At 38.5% G+C, this 22,513-nt stretch overlaps 1 pseudogene across 1 annotated transcript; it reads left to right on the plus strand.

The window, feature by feature from the left end:
* Window positions 1–4,534: 4,534 nt before the first annotated feature.
* Window positions 4,535–5,150, plus strand: LOC307097145 (glycolipid transfer protein-like; annotated as a pseudogene). The gene has a single exon. The product of its transcript is annotated as a glycolipid transfer protein-like (transcript).
* The last annotated feature ends 17,363 nt before the right edge of the window (window positions 5,151–22,513 follow it).

The following is a 22,513-nucleotide window of genomic DNA, read 5'->3' on the forward strand; positions in this document are numbered from 1 at the left end:
CCAAAAGTTTTTCTTTTGAAGAGATAAATAAAAATTAATGAGCCTCTAGTCATCCTGATCAAGAAAATAAGCAAAAAGACACAAATTACTATAATTATAAATGAGAGTATCACTAGAGATGCTACAGACATTAAGTTATAATAAAGGACAATTATGAATAACCTCATGCCAAAAGAATCGATGATTTAGTTGAAATTTAAAAAATTTGAAGGACTCATGAAATTTGAGAATCTAGCCCAAGAAAATGTAGAAAAAACTGAATAGTTCTACATCTATTAAATAACTTGCATTTGTAATTAAAAGGCATTCCACAATAAAACTTTAGCTTGAGACTGCTGGAATAATTAATTCCATCAGACATTTAAGGAAGTAATAACAGCAATCGTACACAAACGCTTACAGAAAGCTGAGGGGGAGGCAGTGTTTCCCAACTCATATTCCAAAGCCAGTATTATACTGATGCCAAATCCAAAGATATCACAACAAATGCAGGCATGAAAATCCCTAACAAAATTTTTATAAATCATATCCAACAAGATGTAAAATGAATAATACATCTGACAGAATAGAGTTTTTGTACGGAATGCAAGATTGATCTGACAGCCAAAAATTGATCATTGTAATTTAGTACATTAATAGAATAAAGCAGTAAAAGTATAAGATAATGTCAATAGATGCAGAAATGCATTTCAAAAATTCAATACTCATTTATTTAAAGAAAATTAAAATGCTCAGCAAACAAGAAACAGAAGGAAATGTCTTCAACCTGCTTAAGAGCATCTCTGAAACCTTGCAGCTAACATTATACTTAATAGTGAAAGGCTTAGTGACTTCCATTTAAGGTAAGGACCAGTCAAGGTTTTAGTCAACATTGCAGTATCAGTTCTATCCAACAAAATTTGGCAAGATAAAGAAATTTTGAAATCATAAAAATGGAAGAGGAATAAATAAAAATCTTTGAAGAGAACATAATTGTGTACATAGAAAAATGTAACAAATTACTAATAATTACTAATATACTGAGACTAATAAGTGATATATCAAGGTTGCATATGCAAGGTCAGAGCTTTAGAGCTATAAATCATGTTTTATATACAATTTAAAAATATTCATATATTTTATATGAGTAATTAGTGAAAGGAATTTTAAAAATCAGTTCCAATTACAATGGCAGCCAGAAAAATTAAATACCAAATAATAAATTAAGAAAATCTTGACATGACCTGTACACTGACAACTACAAAACATGACAAAGGGAATAAAAGACAGACATATATTTCTTAAACTTGCACAAAAACATGAACTATAAAAGAAATAAACTTGATAATAATTAAAAACTTTTGCTATTTTTAAAGGCAATTTAGAAAAAAGACAAGCTATTGACTGAGAGAAATATTCACAAAACCAGTATATGGCAAAGGGCTGGAATCTAGAATATGTAAAGAATACATATTCCAACTCAATAATAAGGCACACAATACAATTTAAAATGGGCAAATGGTTTAAGCAGACACTTCATCAAACAAGATACGTGAATAAGCCAATGAGCAAAAGGTGTTCAAGTCTTTAGTAATCATGGAAATGCAAATTTAAACCACAATGAGATACCACTACGCATCCACCACGTCAAAAGGGCTCACAATACCAAGTGTTAACAAGGATGTGGACCAACTAGAACTTTTATATCTTGCTGGTGGGTATGCACAATGATAGAGCCGCTGTGGAAAACAGCATGGCAGTATCTTAAGAAGATAAGTATACACTTCATATGTAATCCAGTAATCTCCTAGATATTTGTCCAAGAGCATTTATTCACACAACCATTTCTATCTAAATCTTCATAGAAAAACTATTTATAATAGCATAGATATTATGTAGCATATCACTTTATGCAGCATATCACTGTTGCATCACTGCTCTCTTCTTCGTCACTATTAGTTCCAGAGATATCAATTTCTCCAACTTCTATTGTATCACTACTGTCTTCTGAGTCACTGTCTATATATGTGAGATCATCCTCATAAACTGGTGGCATTTTCTGAGCTAACTTTGTTTGTGTTCTCATGGCCAACCCTTCTCTCCTCATGAAATTGAAGCACCATTTTGCCTTTCCTGTAAAATTAACAATGTTCATTTCACTTGCAAACATTCTTGCCTGACATTGGTTGACACACATAAGTCACTCTGGTGCTGCTCCATAATCCAAGCCTTAAGCCTCTGCTCCAAGTTTGCCCATTTTGCTGGTTTTCCTCTTAAGGTCTTCTTCTTTTTTGGTAACTTAAGGAGTTGTTCTTCCTGTTTTCTCCACTGTCTGATCATACACTCAGTGGAAGGAGGTCCAAATTGTCTCTCTGCAGCTCTCTTTCCATACTCTTTTGCATAGCTGATTACATTCAGTTTGAATTTTGCAGAGCAAGACAATCACTTGCTGGTATTTATCTTTTTATTTTTTGACATCCTTATGGGCTCAGAATGCTCTGGTCCCTGTTGCATCTGTGCACTCTCCACCTCCACCTCCAATTATGGCATCAGCTGATGTCAGTAAAACAAGGCTCGTGATCGGAGGAAGCCTGTTTGACAGGGTATGGGCAGTTATGCACACCCGTGGCTCCCTCCTAGGCTGACTGCCATGTGTAAGACGCCCCTCAATTTTCAGTCTAATGATTTTAGAAAAAAATAGTGTCTTATACATGGAAAAATACGGTATTTGCAATACATATATCTCACTTTTGTTACTTAAATCAACAAAAAGACAAACAATCCAATCAAATTTGCCCAAAGTCCTAAAAAAAAAACATTGCAGAAGTAAATATTTTAATGCCAGAAAGCACATGAAAAAGTGCTCAAGCTATTTAGTCAACTGGAGAAAGGCAAATTGAAACCACAATTTTATATCATTTAGTAATCAGTAAAGTGACTAAAAACAAACAAACAAACAAAAAAACAAGCAATAAATAATAAGAAATAAGAAAACAAAACTGCTAACACCAAATGTTGCCAAATATGCGAGGAACTGGAATTCTCCTACATTGCTTATGGAAAGCATACCTATCAAACATCTAGTAATTCCATTCAACACCTAAGTAAATAAGAGCAAATGGCCCTAGCCGGTTTGGCTCAGTGGATAGAGAGTCGGCCTGTGGACTGAAGAGTCCCAGGTTCGATTCCGGCCAAGGGCACATGCCTGGGTTGCGACCTCGATCCCCAGTAGGGGCTGTACAGAAGGCAGCTGATCAATGATTCTCTGTCATCATTGATGTTTCTATCTCTCTATCCCTCTCCCTTCCACTCTGAAATCAATAAAAAATATATTTTAAAAAAATAAGAGCAAATGAAAACACATATCCATAGAAGATATTTATAGCAACTTTTTCATAAGTGCTCCAAAATATACATATTCCAAATGTGTACTTATTAATGGGACAGTAGATAAACAAATTGGGATATATTCACATAATAGAATATGACTGAAGAGAAAACAGAAACCAAAACTATAGATACAGCAATATGGATGATTCTAAAAAATATTATGTCAAAAAAGCCAAAAAGAAAATAATACATATTTATTCTACATATACAAAGTTCAACAGTATGCAAAATAAGTATTTGATGATAGAAATCAGGATAGCATATGCCTATGAAGGTTAGAATTGACACTAAGGGTACAAGGGGATTTTCAGGGTTATAAAAGTATCTATATTTTCATGTGGTAGTGATTAGAACGATGTATGTATTTATCAAAACAAACCAAATGGTGCACTTATATCTGGATATTTCACTATATGTACATTTTACCTTATTAAAAATTTTAAAGTAGTGATAATAATCTATATATATATAAAGAGCCAGGGTCATCACATCCACAGCAACTGGAGGCTCGGCCTAACACCAGGCAGTGCATGGAGCACCTCTCGGTGCCTCCCCCTTCCCCTGCCCCTTTGGGCAGGTGGGACTGAAGACTGGCCAGCGGGCTGAACAGCTGACCTCTTGGTCCCTGCCCCCGGCCCACAGGCTCCGATGGATCAGCGATGGTGAATGGGGGAATCCAGGTGGGTGGCGGGAGGACCAGGCTGGCTGTCAAGCCATTGGGATCCCCAGCTCATCCCCGGCTGCTTAGGGGCTCAGGCCTCCGGGAAAGCAGGCCCGGCAAATTCACCTCCATGCGCATGTGCTGGGCTGGCTGCTGATGGATCATGCTGCCTGCTCAAGGCTGCTCACCCCAGGGCAGGTAGGTCGTAGGTGTGCCCCGCAGCTTCTGTCAGCACCTCAAGCCCAAGCAGTTAGACCAGAACCCCCACTGCCCCTCACTGAGCTCCCCCCCCCCACACACACACACACACAGGGAGAGGTTAGGGGCGCTCCTAGGCAACACAATAGGGTGCAAGTTTAATGGGGGAAAGTCAAAGAAATAGGGGGAAGGTCTTAAGGGTCTGCGGGTTTGGGGTGGTCCATCTGGAGTAGGTTTGGAGTGTGCTGAGGAAGGAAGAGGAAGATCTGATTAGAAAATGGCATCACTGCCAGCCTCGACCCCGAAATGGCGCTATTGGCCAAGCACCTGCTGAAGCCGCTGCCCACTGACAAGCAGATTGAGACCGGGCCTTTCCTGGAGGCGGTGTCCCACCTGCTGCCCTTCTTCGATTACCTTGGGTCCCCAGTGTTTATTCCCATCAAGGCAGACATAAGTGGTAACATCACGAAAATCAAAGCTGTGTACCACACCGACCTGGCCAAGTTCCAGACCCTGCAGAACATCCTGGAGGCAGAGAAGGAAATGCATGGAGCAGAGTGGCCCAAAGTGGGGGCCACGCTGGTGCTGATGTGGCTGAAAAGGGGCCTCTGCTTCATCTAGGTCTTCCTGCAGAGCATCTGCAATGGGGAGCAGGACAAGAGCCACCCCAACCTCATCGGCGTCAATGCTACCAAGGCCTACGAGATGGCGCTCAAGAAATACCGGCTGGATCATGCAGCTGTATGCTGCTCCCTGCAAGTCCGACTTCCTGAAAGCCTCTCCAAGGGCCAGAACGTGGTGGAGGAGGAGGAGGTCCACCTGTTCCTGGTCAACTACACGGCCGCAATTGATGTCATCTCCAATTGACGTCATCTCCGAGATGTACACCACGATGAACGCCGAGCTCCACTACAAGGTGTAGGCGTGCCCAGCGGCCGGCACTCCCAGAAATAGACAAGCCAGAATCACTGTGAAGCAAGCTGGCAGGCCGCCTTGGCCTGCATCCCCTAGAGCGGCCCAGAGTCTGGCTGGGGATGCCGGTGACAGCCCTGGTTTCTGAAAAGTCACTTTGGGGGGTCTATCCTAACAGAGCAATAAATAACCACCCTACTTCTGAACCACCTTTAATGTCACGGCAGCACAGACCGACTGCCTTCATTTCATTGTGATAAAAATCAGTTATGTTGGTAATAAGTCAAGTTCTAGGGTTTTCTGTCCCCGTCCCCCCACGTGGTGCGTGACCCTGGGGGAGTCCTGTCATACACCTCATTTTAAAAATGAGGATCTGGTGAAGTTATGTTTCGGGTCATGTAAGGACCACGACTACTATCTTTTTCTAGACAGTTTTTTATTGTTGAAAACAACCAGCAAGCCTTTGATGACCTTGCCCAAGGGGACTTTATTTTAAAACTATTAGGTATGAGTAACTGACCACAGAGGACTAAATTTGCATTCTTCTTCATAAGAATTTTCTTCAGGGACAGCCTACCCCACCTAAGAAACTACCTATCATGTGTGTTCTCTCAGAGGGGAGACCACGAGCCCTCCCGATGTCGAGACCCAAGGAAACACCTCGCTGCCTTAACTATCCATCCTGGCACTAACAAGAGCTGTATTTTGAAAGTGTTGGGGTGAATAGAGGGACCCCAAAATAATTCATGTGTGTTAAAAACTCAATGAGGAACAATTGGTGATTTTTATGCAAACACTAAATAATTCTTAATAAATAAATCTTTATGTTGGAATCACACAAAAAAAACTAAACAAAAATTTGGAGATAGTGAAGGGTAGTTTGTCCAGACTGTTGAGAGCTCAGAATTATAATTTAATTGGGATAGAAATCCTGCTAATAACACCTGATGCCTAGAATCTGAGCACTCTACTTTTAGGTTTTCTAGTTCAAGTTTTTGGAGACTGCCTATTAAAACATTCCTGTTTGGAAAGTGTTTGTATAGAAGCCCGTAAGTATTAAGTATTTGCTGTGTTTACCATGCTTAGCTCTCTGTAAGGAATATGGAATAATGTTAAATGCCTCATGTTCTCAAGAGGCTTGAATTTTAAAATAAAAAATAAAGAAAAAATATAAATATTAAAAAAAAAGAAGAAGAAGCTTGAGTTTTAGGGGCGAAATCAGGCAGGCAGGCGAGTGGTTAGGAGCCAGCAGTCCCAGATTGTGAAAAGGATGTCTGTGGGATTGGGCCTAAACTGGCAGTTGGACATCCCCTGAAAAATCCCAGATTGAGAGAGGGTGCAGGCTGGGCTGAGGGACCCACCCCCTCCCGTGCACGAATTTCATGCACCAGGCCTCTAGTGATAATATAATAGCAGCTAACATTACAGACTCCAAAGTGTTTCAAGTACTAATTGAATTCTAACCTCAACCCTATGCTATTTCTGATTATTACTATTTTACAGATTAGAAAATTGAGGATTTGAGAGATTAAATAATTTTCCCAAGGCCACACAACTAGTAAACAGTGAAATCAAAAATTGAACCCAGATGGTCCAGCTCCACAATATACATAAATTCCAACTATGATGTTCTAGGCTTAGAGTCTAGGACCTCTTGAAAGTCATGCAGACTTATGAAAAAAATCAAATCAAATAGTAGAGAAGAAGAATGAAAACTCTCATCCCCCTACCCATCTTACTTATTAACTACTGTTAATAGTAAGTACTTACTTATTAAGTACTGTTTCAGCTTTTTTAATGAACATTTTCTTTTTTTAAATTATTTAAATTATTTATTTATTATTTTTAAAAATTTATCTTTACTACTATTGGTGAAAGTATTATAGATGTCCTCTTTCTGCCATATCCAGAATTGTATTATATCAGATTATGTTGTGTGATAGTATCTATACTAATAAAAGGGTAATATGTAAATTGGTCAGGATGCCCACACAGTAACAACCGAACAGCAGGCTGCATGGGGTGACTAGGCCGGCGGGGGGGGCAGTGAAGGGCAGCCAGGCCAGCAGGGGTGGCATGAGGGTTGATCAGGCTGACAGGCAGAGTCGGTTAGGGGTGATCAGGCAGGCAGGCAGGTGAGCAGTTAGGAGCCAGCGGTCCCGGATTGTGAGAGGGATGTCTGACTGCCAGTTTAAGTTATCTTAGAAATAATATAATATTAAAAGATGTATTGGCCACACCCTCTGGAACTTCTGGGTAAAATCTAAAACTGGCCCCCTGTACATGGAGGGCAGGGAAAGACAGACGGAAGAGGCAGGCCACTTGAGATGTGTAGGTAACAGGTTTAATAAGCAAAGGAACTTAAATACAAAGCTTGGCTAGGCAGCCAGAGACCTGCCAAATCTAAAACAAATTATATAGGCGCCTGACCTGGGTTCAGTCTTGCATTCAGTCCAGGTGGTCTCAGCATCACCTTGACCTTGCTCTCTCAAGGCTACCTTGCTGAAAACAGCTTCCACTGTGGGAACTGTGGGCAGAAGGTACACAGAATAAATTGAGGGCCCACATAGCCTCTCTATGAACCTCCTCCTACAATGTGAACCATCACATATTTCCCCATTTTTTTATTGATAAACATTGAGAGGTTTTCAATTTATTTATTTTCTTACTCGTATAATGAACATACTTGTGTTGGTGTTCTAGAGAACTTTGGCTGGTTATTTCTGTAGGAAACTTTGTTCTTGGAGGAGAAAATGCTGAGCTAAGTAAGGTATGAGTATTTAAATTTTTTGATAGACATTGTTCAAAAGCCTTCCAAAAAAGCTGTGCTAATTAACACTCTGCTCAATAGGATAGGCGAGTATCTATTTCTATCCCAGACTTTTGTCAACACTATTATCATTTTTTAATAATTTCAAATTTAATAAGACAGTGATTGTCTAAAATGGTGTATCTAAATATGAACGGAACTGAGCATCTTGTCAGATGTGTACATTTCTATAAATTACCACTTTGTGCCTTATGTACATTTTTATTGTTGATTATTTATATTTTCTTTTTTGATATTTAAAATCTTTTTCTTGTTAAGGAAAGTTTGCTTTTGTCATAAGTATAGCAGATAATTTTCTCATTTATTTGCATTTCTTATTTTTTCCTTCCTATATTTATTTCTATCTTAATGAAATCATGTTGAGGATCCTTCCCTTCTTTGTACTTTAACATAAAGTCTCCCATGTTTTATTCTAGTACTTTCATTCTATATTTTATATTTAAAATTGTAAACCTTTACTACATCTCAAATGTATTTTAGTTTAAGTACTGAACCAAGATTATACCTGAGTCCCACTTTGATAGCACTAATACTGGCCAGTAGTATCAAGAAAAAGAATAATATATATTTTCTCCCACTGATTTGGAGTATACCGTAATATATACTAAATTTCTACTTTTTAAATTTCTATGTGGAGGTCATAGTATCTTCCATAGATTTATCTTATCCCACACCAGTAAGAAAACTATTTTCATACCATTAATTTATTCTTAGTTTTACTAATTTAAAGGTAGTATGCTCTCATTCTCATTTTTAGAACATTTTTTTCAATTTTCTCTCCCTGTTTTTCAATTTAGACTAAAGATAGTATTAACTTTTTTAAAGTTCCAAGAAAAAAATCCTGTTAACATTTTGACTGAGACCACATTGAATTTCTATATAAAACTGAGAAGGATGAATATTTTTACAATATTGGACTTTTCTAGTTTTTTTTTTCTTCTCCATAACTCAGTAATCCATGGTGTGAGTTTTTATTCTCAATCCTTTTGTATTATGGTGTCTCCATTCCCAAGTTTTGTTTCTGTTTTATTCAATCTTTCGTTAGATTCCTCCATCAAGTTGATTTTTAAGAATATATCTTCGCTGTATTTTCTGATTTTTAATAATGTCTACCTTTATATGTTCAAAATCATACAAATGCATATAAAATCTTGATTTATATTTTCCCCTTTATCCACTCATAATTCAGAACTTATAGATACCATTCTTATGTCTATTTGGAAGTAAATGCTAATGTCCTAAAGTCTGAGGACATATTTTTCACTCATGATAAATGAACTGCCTTTTTTTTTCCTATCAAATGCCATGTGAGTTTTTCTTTAAATTGAAGTCTAACACATGAATCAGAAAATGAAAATAACAGAAATTAAATTTGAACTGACATGAATAAAAAAGAGGAATTTGAAAGCTCACATAATGAACTGGGAAGGGGAAGAATATTATTATTTTTTAATCCTCACCCAATGAATGAGTATATATATTTCTTTTCATTGCTTTTTAAAGAAGGTGGAAGGGAGGAGGGAAAGAGAGAGAAAATATCGATGTGAAAGAAACACATTGATTGGTTGCCTCCCGCACACCTTCATCCGGAGACAGGGATTAAACCTGCAACCCAGGTACATGCCTTTGACCGGGGAATCAAACCTGTGACCCTCCAGTGCTCAGGCTGCTGTTCTAACCACTGAGAAACCCAGGGCAGGGAAAATGTTATTATTTTTAAGGTTGACTGTAATGAGTACTCAAATGATATCAGGTTTTTCTTATTTGTTTCTACACTGTGCTTTGTGCTATGTTATTATTTCCAACTAAAGACTTATGTAGAAGATATAATTATTAGCAGCTACAGACACACATTCTCAAGGGTTAACAACAAAAAAAAGGAAAGCTATTATCACCTAGATCCACCTTGAAAAATATCATAAAGTCTCTGAGTGGTCTGAGAGTCACCTCCATATGGACCTGTCAGTGTAGTCAGAGGGGTTATGTACACTGAATGACGACTCTGTGATCTCTCCACCAAGCACTGAGGGTGCTATAATGGTGCATCACACTATAATCAACTTGGCAAAGTATATTTTAAAAATGTGAGGGTTACTTTAATCAGAAGAAGAAGAAATTGTGAACTTTATTCAGGACTTTAGCCAGGATATCACTTATTGTTGAGATTTTGATTCTTTTTTTTTTTTTTTTTTTACAGAAAAACAGTAACTTGAAGATTCAGATGTTATATGACTTCAGAATAGCTTTTTTTCACTTTTGCTTGGGCCCTGTTCTTACTTGAAAATATGTTTTATTTTATTATGCCAAGAATTCAATATTTTCTTCATTGATATTCCTTTGAGACAATGCAATAGGCATTCTCTTTATTTCCAAAGGTTCATCAAGGTATTTTGTTAAATAAAAGACAATGTGTGATTTAAATATTACCATAATAATGTGTAAAGAAACTTAGTTATATACAAAAATAAGAATTTCATGCTCCTGGATCTAAGTTGGGCTTCGTTGGGCTAAATTTAAAACTGCAGGTGAGTTCAGATCATCTCCAAGAATCACTCATCCTTCTTGGACCCCAATCCAACCCAAGGCATATTCTTCACATGTGAAAGGCAGGAGTATAAGAATGCAAATTCAGCTGCAAAGAACTCTTTAAGCTTTTGCTGGTGTCACATCCACTTATATCTTAATGGTCAAAGCAAGTCTTGTGATCAAGCCCTAAAGAAACGTCGGTTAGTTCAGTCCTTCCAACCATGACAGGAGTGTGAATGTATTATATTACTACAGGAGAGTTAAGAATTGAGAAAAATGATTCAGTGTTTTGTAGTTTCTTTGTTGGTCACAATTATTCACATGTTAAATATACACATTCCTATGTAAAGACTCCCAAAAGTCTTGTTTAATTATGGCAGCAGACTCAAAGTCCAGAATCAGAGGATCTATGTATTTCCAGATGCAGTTTCGTGTGAATCAGAAACCTATGAATTACTAGTAATTAAAAGTTCACCAGTCTCCAGAGTACATTGGTTGGGAAACATATTATAAACGATCCCATGCAAAAAGAACAATAATGGAATGCACATATCAGTCATTGATCCATAGAAATTCCATACTACTGCTAGACAAATATTTCCAAGTCCACCTGCTGAAGGGGCAGGCGATGCTCTTTGATTAGGTTCTCTGTCTGCTCTCTGGAAATGGTTCCCTGGCCCATTGTTCCCACAGCTCCTTTTCTGTCACCATGGAGGTATTTCCTTTTCCCCAAATCTCCTTTGCCACTTCTGAAGAACACATGAGAGAACATGCTTTTCTTCAGAGCAGAGGTTTTTGAACCTGCTTTCTGTATGAAAAAGTAGAAGGCCCAGGGGTCTTTTTATATCTTGAACACTTATAATCACTTTTAGTCCAGACTAGAGAGATTTTGCCAATACAACTCTCTCAATAAACTAAATTTTTTATGGATTCTAGTGAGTTTCATCCAATAGCTACAAACCACAATTATTTCTGAGACATGCTTCTCATTTTCATTGCAATTATAGTTTCCCTGGGAGTAGAAGATGTCTGGTGAACCACACTCTTAAGTTTTCTAGGAGCTTCCCCTTCTTTTCTAGCTAAAGAGATCAACTAAATGTTCATTTAATTCTTTCAGAGGTTTTAAAAATAGCATTATAGCCACACATTTAGTTTTGTCATACTCTGAAGCTATAGCTTATTGGGATTACAGAGAAATATTATTTCCCCTGAGGCTATCTATAATAATAAAAGCATAATATGCTAATTAGACCAGACTGCTGAACGACTTTCCAGGTGTCATTCCGGATGTCCTTCCTGATAAAGCCACGGTGGTGGGGGCTGAGGCAGAGGCAGTTAGGGGTGATCAGGCAGGAAGGCAGGTGCGGTTAGGGGCAATCAGGCAGACAGGCAGAGTAGTTAGGGGCGATCAGGTAGGAAGGCAGAGGCAGTTAGGGGCGATCAGGCAGGCAGGTGAGCAGTTAGGGGCATCAGGCAGACAGGCAGAGTGGTTAGGGGTGATCAGGCAGGCAGGCAGGCCAGCGGTTAGGAGCCAGAGGTCTTGGATTGTGAGAGGATGTCTGACTGCCAGTTTAGGCCCAATCCCGCAGGGACTTCCCCCGAGGGGTTCTGGATTGCGAGAGGGTGCAGGCAGGGCTGAGGGACCCCTCCACCCTGTGCACGAATTTTGTGCGCCAGGCCTCTAGTATGTTAATAATCATATATTTCATATGGTGGAAAGCAGTTTCATTTTTTAATTTTGTTATCTTAGCATTTCTGGGTTCCTCATATTTCTTCTCAGTTTTACTTTTACTTTGCCAGTCCTTTTCTTCTTACAAAGCTGTATCAAATGTAGTGTGTAGTGGCCACCCTAGAATTGCAGGAGTCACCTCAGAATCTCAATCAACATGACAAGTTCTTTAGATTTATTCTCTCTTCTCCCCCATTATCATGAGTGACAGTTTTGCCAAATGTTTGGCCACTATATGGCATAAGTTGACATTTTCCCCACTTTACTTCTTAAAACTTTCCTCATGATTTTTTCTGCTCCTATTACAGTGTGCTTGCCACTGGCTGCCCAGTTCCCAAACCCCTGCCACCAATTTTAGGTTTTTGTTACAGCTGCTCTCATTGTAAGTGATTGTGAGAATGATGTTGCATAAATAACCACCCATAAAACTCAGTGGCTTATAGCAATAGGTATATTTTCTTGTCCACACCATTGTGGGGTATCTGCAATTCTACTGATCTAGACTGGGTTTGGCTCCAAGTTTCAGATTAGATCCAGGCCTGCACAAAATGGCTCTCATTCTTCATAAACCAGCCACTATCTGAGGCATGATTTCCTTATGACTAAAAGCAAGAGTTGAAGAAAGCAAATCCACATATGTAAACACATTTCAAGCTTTTGATTATATCACATATGCTAACATCTTATTGCCAAAGTAAGTCAATTGGCCAAGTTCAAAGAAAATAAGTGAAAAATCATTCTGCATGCCTTAAAGGTATAGCAATGATATGAATGTATATCAATATCAAAGGAACATGAATAAATTAGAGCTATAATTCAATCTAGGCAGACAAGATTTTTGTTAAGAGGAATTCAATAGAGAACTTCTAAAATCATAACATTTTCTCTCTGATGCATCTTATTCAAGGCTTACTTATATTCAAAATTCTTGAAAATAGAGACCAGTAAAAGGAACATTATTTAATTTTCATGTTAATGCCATATAGATTTTCATATGTCAAACTTCTCATATGTTATTGTGACTTATAATATCCCTATGACTATGGCTTTCCTGTTTGTAATGAAAGTTAATCAGAACCAGTTTAAGAGTGATTATTGGAATTCCAGTATTTCATAAGATAATAAGGCTAAGTCAAGATCTCTACACATCTTCAAAAATATACATAGAGATAAAAAAGAATAACTAAAACCATCCAGGACATATATCTACTGCATAACTAGGTCATGGAAAGCACTATAAATCTTAAATCATGGGTAAGTAAGGGGATAAACATCCAAATAGCACAAATATAGCTCCAGAATGTATGCTTATAAAGAGGGATAGAGATGGAAAGAAGACCCAAGAACAAGGCGACCAAGGGGAATGGAGCAAAGATAAAATTTACCTTCAGAAAAAGAGAGAGTCCTACATTTAGTAAGAAAATATTAAAGACTAAAGGCCCAGTGCACAGATTCGTGAACCAGTGGGGTCCCTCAGCCTGGATTGTGCCCTCTCACAATCTGGGACCCCTCAGGGATGTCGGACTGCTGGTTACGCCCAATTCCCGCAGGTCTAAACTGGCAGTCCGACATCCCCTGAGGGATGTAGCAGTGCCTGAAGCGAAGCAACAGGCAGCTAGGGAGGAGTCCGAACTGGGGTCAGGCGCCGATCCACTCATCCCAGCCCCACTGTGCCTGCCACTGCCACCGCAGCTCGGTAGCACTGCTGTGAAGGTGGGAGAGGCTCCTGCCTCAGTTGTGTTTGCCAGTCGTGAGCCCAGCTTCTGACTGAACCATGCTCCCCCTGTGGGAGCACACTGACCACCAGGGGGAAGCTCCTGCATTGAGCATCTGCCCCTGGTGGTCAGTGTGCGTCATAGTGACTGATTGACCAGTCTAGCAGTTGACCGGTTGTAATGGTCACTTAGGCTTTTACATGTATAAATAGGTTTCTGACCAGTAACTCAGAGACTAGCGATTAAAGAATTGAATGCAATTATTTGCACAGGACTCAAGGAAACAGGCTCAGAAGGTACTACTTCTGGTAAAAAATGAGGAAAACTTGAAAATGGGATCCATCCTTTTGAGACTTTGTAGGTACAATGAGAAAATAAACAAGAGATACATATTATAAAGTATTAAGAAACTCAAGGAAAGGAAGTATGTATCGAGGATTGTGTATTCAACTAAGCTTTCTTAATATTAAAGGTATATAAAAATAGCTTTGTTTGTAGAACCAAACAAACCAAATCATAAAATAAGAAAACATAGCTACCCTCTTCTAAAATACTATATTTTACAATATTAAGAGAAAAGAACAAAGTTAATCACAGAATTTATTCAACTCTCTAAAGCCTTCTAGTCATGTTTGCATACAACTACCTGCTAGTCCCAGAAGATAAGACATCACAAAATGAAGGGGTCATCTCTGTTTATAGGAAGAAAATAGAAAATAACAATAAAATTTTTGAGCTCATGAAAATAAGAAATGAAGACAGAGTACAATTACCCTAAAGGGAATAGATTAAATTTATTATATAAAAAAGAATATTGAGAAAAGACATGAAAATAGCCAACTTAACATAAAGACAATAAAGAAAGTGGATAAAATGATCAGATTAAAAGTGATTGATAAATAAGTTGGGGAAATAAAGACCAATGCATATAATTAAAATCCCTGAAAAAAAAAACATTAAAAAAAACCCACAATAACAATGGAATAGAATTATTTTAAAAATTATTTTCCAGGAAAATTTCTAGAGATCAAAGATATGAATTTACTTTTTAGAATTGCCCACTATTTCTCAAAAAACTTGCCCAGAAAAGGACAACTCCAAAACATATCATAATACAGTTCTTGGCTGTGAACTTCACAAGTGTTTCTCATTTTTTCCCTCCCTCCTTAGGTGGGACTGGTTCCAGAAGCAGTTTCTCCTGCAGGTCTCTGCTGGTAATCCGGTAAACTGTGCCTCCCTGTATTTGCCTGCCTGTCTATCCAATCTTGCCCTGTCTCCTCCCCTCTCTTGGGTCCATGAGGAATTGTTGATTTTCGATCTGTTCAGCTTTATACTTGTTAGGACAGTAGTGACTTCCCACTCTTTTCATGAGGAACTGGAAATGGGAGTCCTGGCCATTATGGTTTTAATTTGCATTTTGCTAATGACTAATGATACTTTCAACATTTTCATGGACTTATTTGCGACTCACATTGTTCTATTTTGAAATGTCTGTTCAAATCTTTTGCCATTTTTTATTGCATTGTGTGTATTTTTACTTTGTGTAACTGTGCAGATACATTGTAAACTTAGGTAAGAGACAAATTTTTCTAGAAAGGTGCACTTAAGTAAAAATAATCTCATTGTACACAGAGATGAAATAGAGTAGTTTCACAGAAAAATAATGAAAGTTAAATAAAAATATTCCCCCAACAAAGCAGCACCAAACCTAGGTGAATCCAAAGGTGCAGTATATGAGATGGTTAACATCTAGATAATCCTAATGCTACATAAAGTGTCCCAGAGATTCAAAAGGGAAAGAAAACTTCCCAATTACTTCCTATGAGACAAATATAACATTAATTGCTGAATCTAATGATAGCAGAACAACAACAACAAATACCCACAAAATAAAAACTAAATATCACTTGTGAATGATGATGTAAATGTCCTAATTAAATGCCTAGAAAAGGGTAACTCCAAAACATATCATAATACAATTCTTGGCTGTGAACTTCACTAAATATTAGCAAATGGAATTGAACAGTTTCATAAAAAAAAAAAAAGAATACATCATGACCAAGTAAGGTTTAGTCTTGAAAGGTAAATATAGCCCAATATTTAGAACTCTTTTAACATATCTCTTCATATTACTGAAGATAATTTCTTCATATTAATTACTGAGAATAAAAATCATAGTTACTTGGAAGGCCTTTGACACTTTGACACCCATTTATTCTGATAATGTTGTGGCATTTAATAATATTTAATGGGATAAGAATGCGCACACACACACTCACAAACACACACATGATAGAAGTATTCATACTGAGATCAAGATAAGGAAATGATGCCAACTTCCCCATTGCTATTTAACATTGTATGGGACTGTTGACCAAAATAGAGCTCTAGCCGATTTGGCTCAGTGGGTAGAGCATCAGCCTGTGGACCAAAGGTTCCTGAGTTCGATTCTGGTCAAGGGAAAGTATCTTGGTTAAAGGTTTCTACCCGGCCCGGGCCCTGGTCGGGGCTTGTACAGGAGGCAACCAATCGATGTGTTTCTCTCACATCGATGTTTTTGTCTTTTCCTCTCTCTTTCACTCTCCCTAAAAATTAATAGAAAAAATATCCTTGGGTGAGGATTAACAAAAGCAAAAACAAAGTGAAAAACAAGAAGTAAAATTATATCTATTTGCAAATGATAGGGCAGTATTTCCTGAAAATGCAAGAGAATAAATTATAAAATGTTCATATAAAAATATTCTATAATGTAATAGGATATTAAAAATTAGCACTAAAAAACAAATAGCCTCTGACTATACAAACAATAACCAGTAAAAAGATATAATAGGCAAAAATCCCATTAAACAGCAACAAAATACATCAAATGCTCAACAATTCATTTTGCTGTTGCTCAGGCTGTGGGGAAATAGGTACTCTTTTATATTGATAGAAATAACATCATATGATTAACTGAGATTGGTACAAAACCAACTATGTTGTATTCTTTTAAAAATGTTTAACCTAAATATTATCATGAGGAAACAATCAAATCCAACTGAGATATTTCTGCAAACAAATAGCTTGCCTTTCTCAAAAAAAAGATTGTCATGAAAGAAAAATAATGAACTATTTTTTATTACAGTAGACTAGAGAGTGATAGCAATTAAATGCATTGATTGAGTCCTGAAGAAGGAGGAAATTTATATTTCTTTATTGGAATAGTAAGAGAAATTAGAATATGGACAATATATGATAATAACAAGTCAACATTAAATTACTTTAATGTGAGCATTTCATTATGATTATATAAGAGAATATCCTGAGTCTTAGGAGTGAACCCTTTAATTATGTAGAGCTAATAAAATGTTAAAATTTGGTGAATGTAAGTGAAGTATATAAGGGTGTTTGTTTTTCCCTTATAGCAACTTTTCTAAAATAAAAAGTTGAAGGAAAAGAACACTACAAAGGCCAAATACATTCTTACATTGAACATTTTTTGTTCAGTAGTTTAGAAAGTTGGGTTAATATTAATATAATTTTGAAATTTAGAAAAGTGAATTGTTATTCTGTAGCACATTGGTCCCTCAATATTACTAAGGACTAGGATAGAGATAAAAACTAAATACGATGTAAACAATTCTAAGCAATGCTGGTGCTTGGCACTAACATTCTCTAAGCTGCAGACCCTACATTCAGAATATAGTTCTGAGGTGAGCTTTCCTTATATCCAGCACTGAATTCCCTTCCTGAGAGAAGATGGAACTAATAGGTCAAGAACCAGCCAAGGATAGGAAGGGTACTGTGGTAGACGTGGTGGCGGGATGAAGTGGTACAAATATTCCATCCTCTTTTGTGTTTGAGTTCCTTATCCTGACACTGAGTGAGTAAGATGGAAAAGTCTTTTTACTTCAGAGATGCTCTCAATTCTGAAGGGCTTACTAAGGCAGGAACTTTATGACTAGGCCTTATGGGAAAATGGTAAAGAAGAGTGTGGCAGACAGACATTGTAGCTTGGCCCAATCAGCATCCTGTTAGGGTTGCCCATGTGACAGACATCTGACTTGTGAGATTCCAGTGGACATCTGGTACTGCTCCTTCATTCTTTTTATTTTTCTTGGCTGGTTATGATATGATGGCAAGAGCTTCCATAACTATCTTACAACCACGATGGGTAAGTTAGCACTCAGGAAGTCATCCCTGAGTGCTAACTTACTAAATCAACCCTGCAATCAACTAGTTCTGGACTTCTTACTTAATGAAAAAATAAACATATTTACTTAAGCCACCCTATCCTACCTTATAATAGAGAAACATGCAAATTGACCGCACCTCCGCTATGCCCACAGCCAATCAGAGCGAACAAGATGGCGGTTAATTTGCATATGTGGGTGCTGAGCGGCCTGGGTCCAGGAAACATCCTCTGGACCCAGGCTGCTCCTAGCCTGTAGGCCCGTGCTTAGGTCCTGAGCGGCAGGGGTCCCAGAATGCCCCCTGGCCACTCAGAGCCTATGGGTGTAGGCGCCAAGCAACCTGGCGGGCGGGAACATTCTCGCGTCACTATAGCGACACGGGGATGTTCCGCCTCACCCCCAGTGGCTTGCAAAGGCTCCTGCACAAAGTGGCGGTTTGGGGCCACGCCCCAGCCAGGCGCCCAGGACCAGGGGCTGCTGATGGCCTCCTGGGTTTGCCGAGACCCTGTCGGCCACCGCTGCATGCTGCCCAGGGTCCCTGCAAGCCTCGAGCCTGGGGCCCATGGTGGGGCTGGCTGCTAGCCTTGGGGCATTTGGAGATGGGGATGTTCCCACCCCACCCCAGAGGCTTTCCAAGCTCCAGTACCAAGTGGCGGTTTGTGTCCATGCCCCCAGCCTAGCGCCCTCCACAGGGGGTGGCTGCTGGCCTCTGGGGTTTGCAGAGACCCCGACAGCCACCACCGGGTGGCAGGGACACGCCCCTAGCCCAGTGGACACAACCGAGGGGCTACATGAGCTGCAGAGGATACACCTTTTTTAAAAAAATTTTTATTGATTTTTTTTTTTTTTTTTACAGAGAAGAGGGGAGAGGGATAGACAGTCAGAAATATCAATGAGAGAGAAACATCCATTAGCTGCCTCCTGCACACTCCCCACTGGGGATATGCCTCCAACCAAGGTACATGCTCTTAACAGGAATCAAACCTGGGACCCTTCAGTCTGCAGGCCCACGGTCTATCCACTGAGCCAAACCATTTTGAGAGTAAATACCTTTTCTGACAACTCATTGGCTAAGCTCCCTGTAGGCCACCAATTGCAGTGTTCTTGGTAATTTGGGTTATAAGAATCCAAGAAGGTAATCTAGGGTTTTTCCACCACACTCTTGAAGGAAAAAATGAAGGTCCCTTGAGGGGTCCCAGATTGGAGAGACTGCAGGCTGGGCTGAGGGACAACACCCCTCGCTACCCCCCTTCCCGCCGTGCACGAATTTCGTGCACCGGGCCTCTAGTTTGGTTTATAATACAGGCCATCTCACTGGGGTAAGATCAGGAAATTGTGGCAAAAAGCTAACATAGACTATGAAGAATTCAACTCAGTTTGAATATCCCTGTGACACCTCCGTTGGGAAATTGTGTGACCAAATATATTACAGAGCCAACAGAGATAAATCACACTTTTAACAGGTAAAATAAAAACTGCCTAAGGTAGAATTAATTGAGCTATGTCAGGTGAAAGGAAGAAAGACCCTGAGCAGGGAGAAAGGAGGCACTGTAGTGTAGGATTTAATGTGGACCAGAATTTCTCCTATCAGTCACCTGGAATCATTAAAGGCCAGGAGGTGTGGTGTGAGGAAGTGGCCTCTTACCTGCAAGGCTGCAGAGAGGATCCAGATGTTCAGAAAGGGAGCTGTCCAGTAATTATCCCCAAATTATGCTGTTTTTAGTCGTGGATTTGAAGGAAGTGGGCTCTCTCCAGACTAGTTAATAAAATATTTACAAGTTATTATATGATAACCTGAAAAAATAATAACTCCTGATGAGGACAGTTGATCCTGAGACCCAGCCAATATTAAAGTTTTTGCCAAACAGCCTGACATTTGGCTTCATCACAAAGGCAATCCCGTAGATGAGGAAGCATCTGCTCTTCTGCTTACTGCTTATGTCAAAATGAAAGCTATTCAATCAAATATTTATAAGTATTGCCTCCACTGGTGGCTGGATGGAAATAAAATGGCGAGAAACCAAATTTCTAATAAATATATGAATAACCACTCAGTTGACCACTTTTTGACATGGACATCATTCATAATTCCTGATTCAAGTGTGTGCTTTCTTGTCAAAAAATTAGTGAAAATATTCCAGGTCTCTTAAGTGTCCAAAATAAATGAGTTGCGTCAATGTAGACAACAATTATTAATTGGTGTGCTTTTCCTCTTTAAAAGTTAGATTATTATCTCAGTCATTCTTTAGTTAATTAATTAAACATGCATTTTGTGCCATATATAGAGATAGGCTCTGTGGATAGACAAGCAAACTTGCCCCTTCTACAGCTTACCTGTAGCCAATATAAGGGAAGAAAAAAGGGATTGGAAAGGAAAAGTAAAACATGCTGATTCCTTTGTAGCTTGCATAAAGTCAGGTTACTTGGCTCTTACCTTCAAGCTATTCTTCAAGTAATTAAAAACAATTTGGCGCCCTGGGCAGTATGACTTGGTTGGGCATCCTCCTGTGTACCAATGGGTTGATGGCTTAGTTCCTGGTCAGGGAATATCCTGGGGTTGTGCGCTTCATCCCTGGTGATATTACACTCTCACATTGCTATTTCTCTCTCTCTCTTCCTCTCCCTTCCTCTTTCTCTAAAAATCAATTTTTAAAAAATTGGCCATTTTATATAGTCTCTTTCAAAAAAGTCAGCAGACAGAGCTCAATGCTAACATATCACAAAATATCCAAAGTTCTACTTTCTTTGGCTCTTTATGTCAAAGACTTTCATTGAGTATTCAATTTTATTCTGTCAACTCTTTAAAAGCAAGGCCTCCCTGTACCTTGCATATACAGGTTCTGAGTGTTTTTCCCCCTCCCTTACTGCCTCAGTTTGATATGGCATGGGTCATCTTAGCCACTCTGGTTTCCCTACTTATTGAGTGGTGGATCAAATGGTGGGGTTTTGCACATACTTTTTTTTTGTCAGCATTATATAGACCTCTACAAAGAGGGGCAAAATGTATACTTATAATACTTTTTGCTCTCTACCAACCTATCTCTTTAATTATCCTTCTTGTTTGAGTGGGATTCATGTAGGATAATTCCAGAAATCTTTCTAAATCCAGCTTTGTATTGCCCACCCAATTCCATCCAGAAATACTTAGAGAATTTGAATTTCCTGTGAGAGACGGGCCAGACAGACAGGTTGGCTAGCTCTTACTTTGAGCACTGCCTCAGAAAGTAATTAGTTAAAAGAAACAAACAAACAAAAGAAAACAAACTAGAATTTGGCAACAAAAGTTTAATTAAGCACAGTTTGAGTCTTGACTATAAACTTCCTCAAAAATTTCACAAAGGGCATTTCAATTACAATGCTTCCCAGACTTCTAGAAGGCCTCTCTTCCAATCACTTGTGAAGTGCTTCATTTGTCTGGCAACTGTCTTCTCCCCATTGCTTCCAAGTGTCATTTCATCTCCCAATCCTGTAACTCTCTCCATCCACCCAACCTCCACAAACTCCCTTAGATTCTCCTGCTCCTCCTGCTCCTTGGCTTTACTATGTCCATAACATTAGACATTTTGTTAATACTCCCCCCACTCCAAGTAATGAGTACATTACTTGGATACTTCCCAATAAAGGAGAGCCTGGAGTGGCATAAAGAGGATTCTTGGAGGAGGGTAGATAGCTAACACATAATTTACTAACATTTTTTTATCCCCTTCACAGATGAGAAAAATCATGGTAAGGAGGAAGGAAGGAGAAATAACATTTCTGAATACTTAGTGCGTGTTAAAACCATAGTAGATGACTTTTGTAAATTATGTCATGTATTGACCTTCTGGCTTTTAGAAATGTTAAATACAGTGGTTTCCGTATTTATGGGCCAAAATTTTTGAGGGGGCTCTGGATTTATTTTGAGTCCTCATAACAATGTCCATACCAAGCAGAAATTCAAGGAATCACTCCTTTGAAGAAAAGATTCTCAACCTTTAATTTTTATTATCAAGACACACTTTGATGGATAATTTGATGATCCTTCTGAGAGGTAGACTTTGATAAAGATAAACAGAGTAGTGAATGAGATTCTATTTTTAGTATGCTTCCATGACCCCACAGATTTTTCAATAATGTATATAAGGATTATATCATGAAGAAGATCCATTAAGTAAAAGATTAAGTCTCTTCTTAAGTACATCAAATAAATTAGACATTCACTGTCACATTATTAGCAATAAATTGCTTGTATCAAAACTCAAAAAAACATATTGGTTCAAAATATGTAAGTACAAATGACCAATACAAGTACTTCTAAAATGGTCTGTGCCACCTCAGAAGAAACAATACAATTTGTCCTGCCATTTCACAAATATTTGCTAAGAAGCTACTAAGGACTGATAGTGACCAATAGAAAACATA

Source organism: Cnephaeus nilssonii (genome assembly GCF_951640355.1).
Source record: "Cnephaeus nilssonii genome assembly, chromosome: 3".
NCBI lineage: Eukaryota > Metazoa > Chordata > Mammalia > Chiroptera > Vespertilionidae > Cnephaeus > Cnephaeus nilssonii.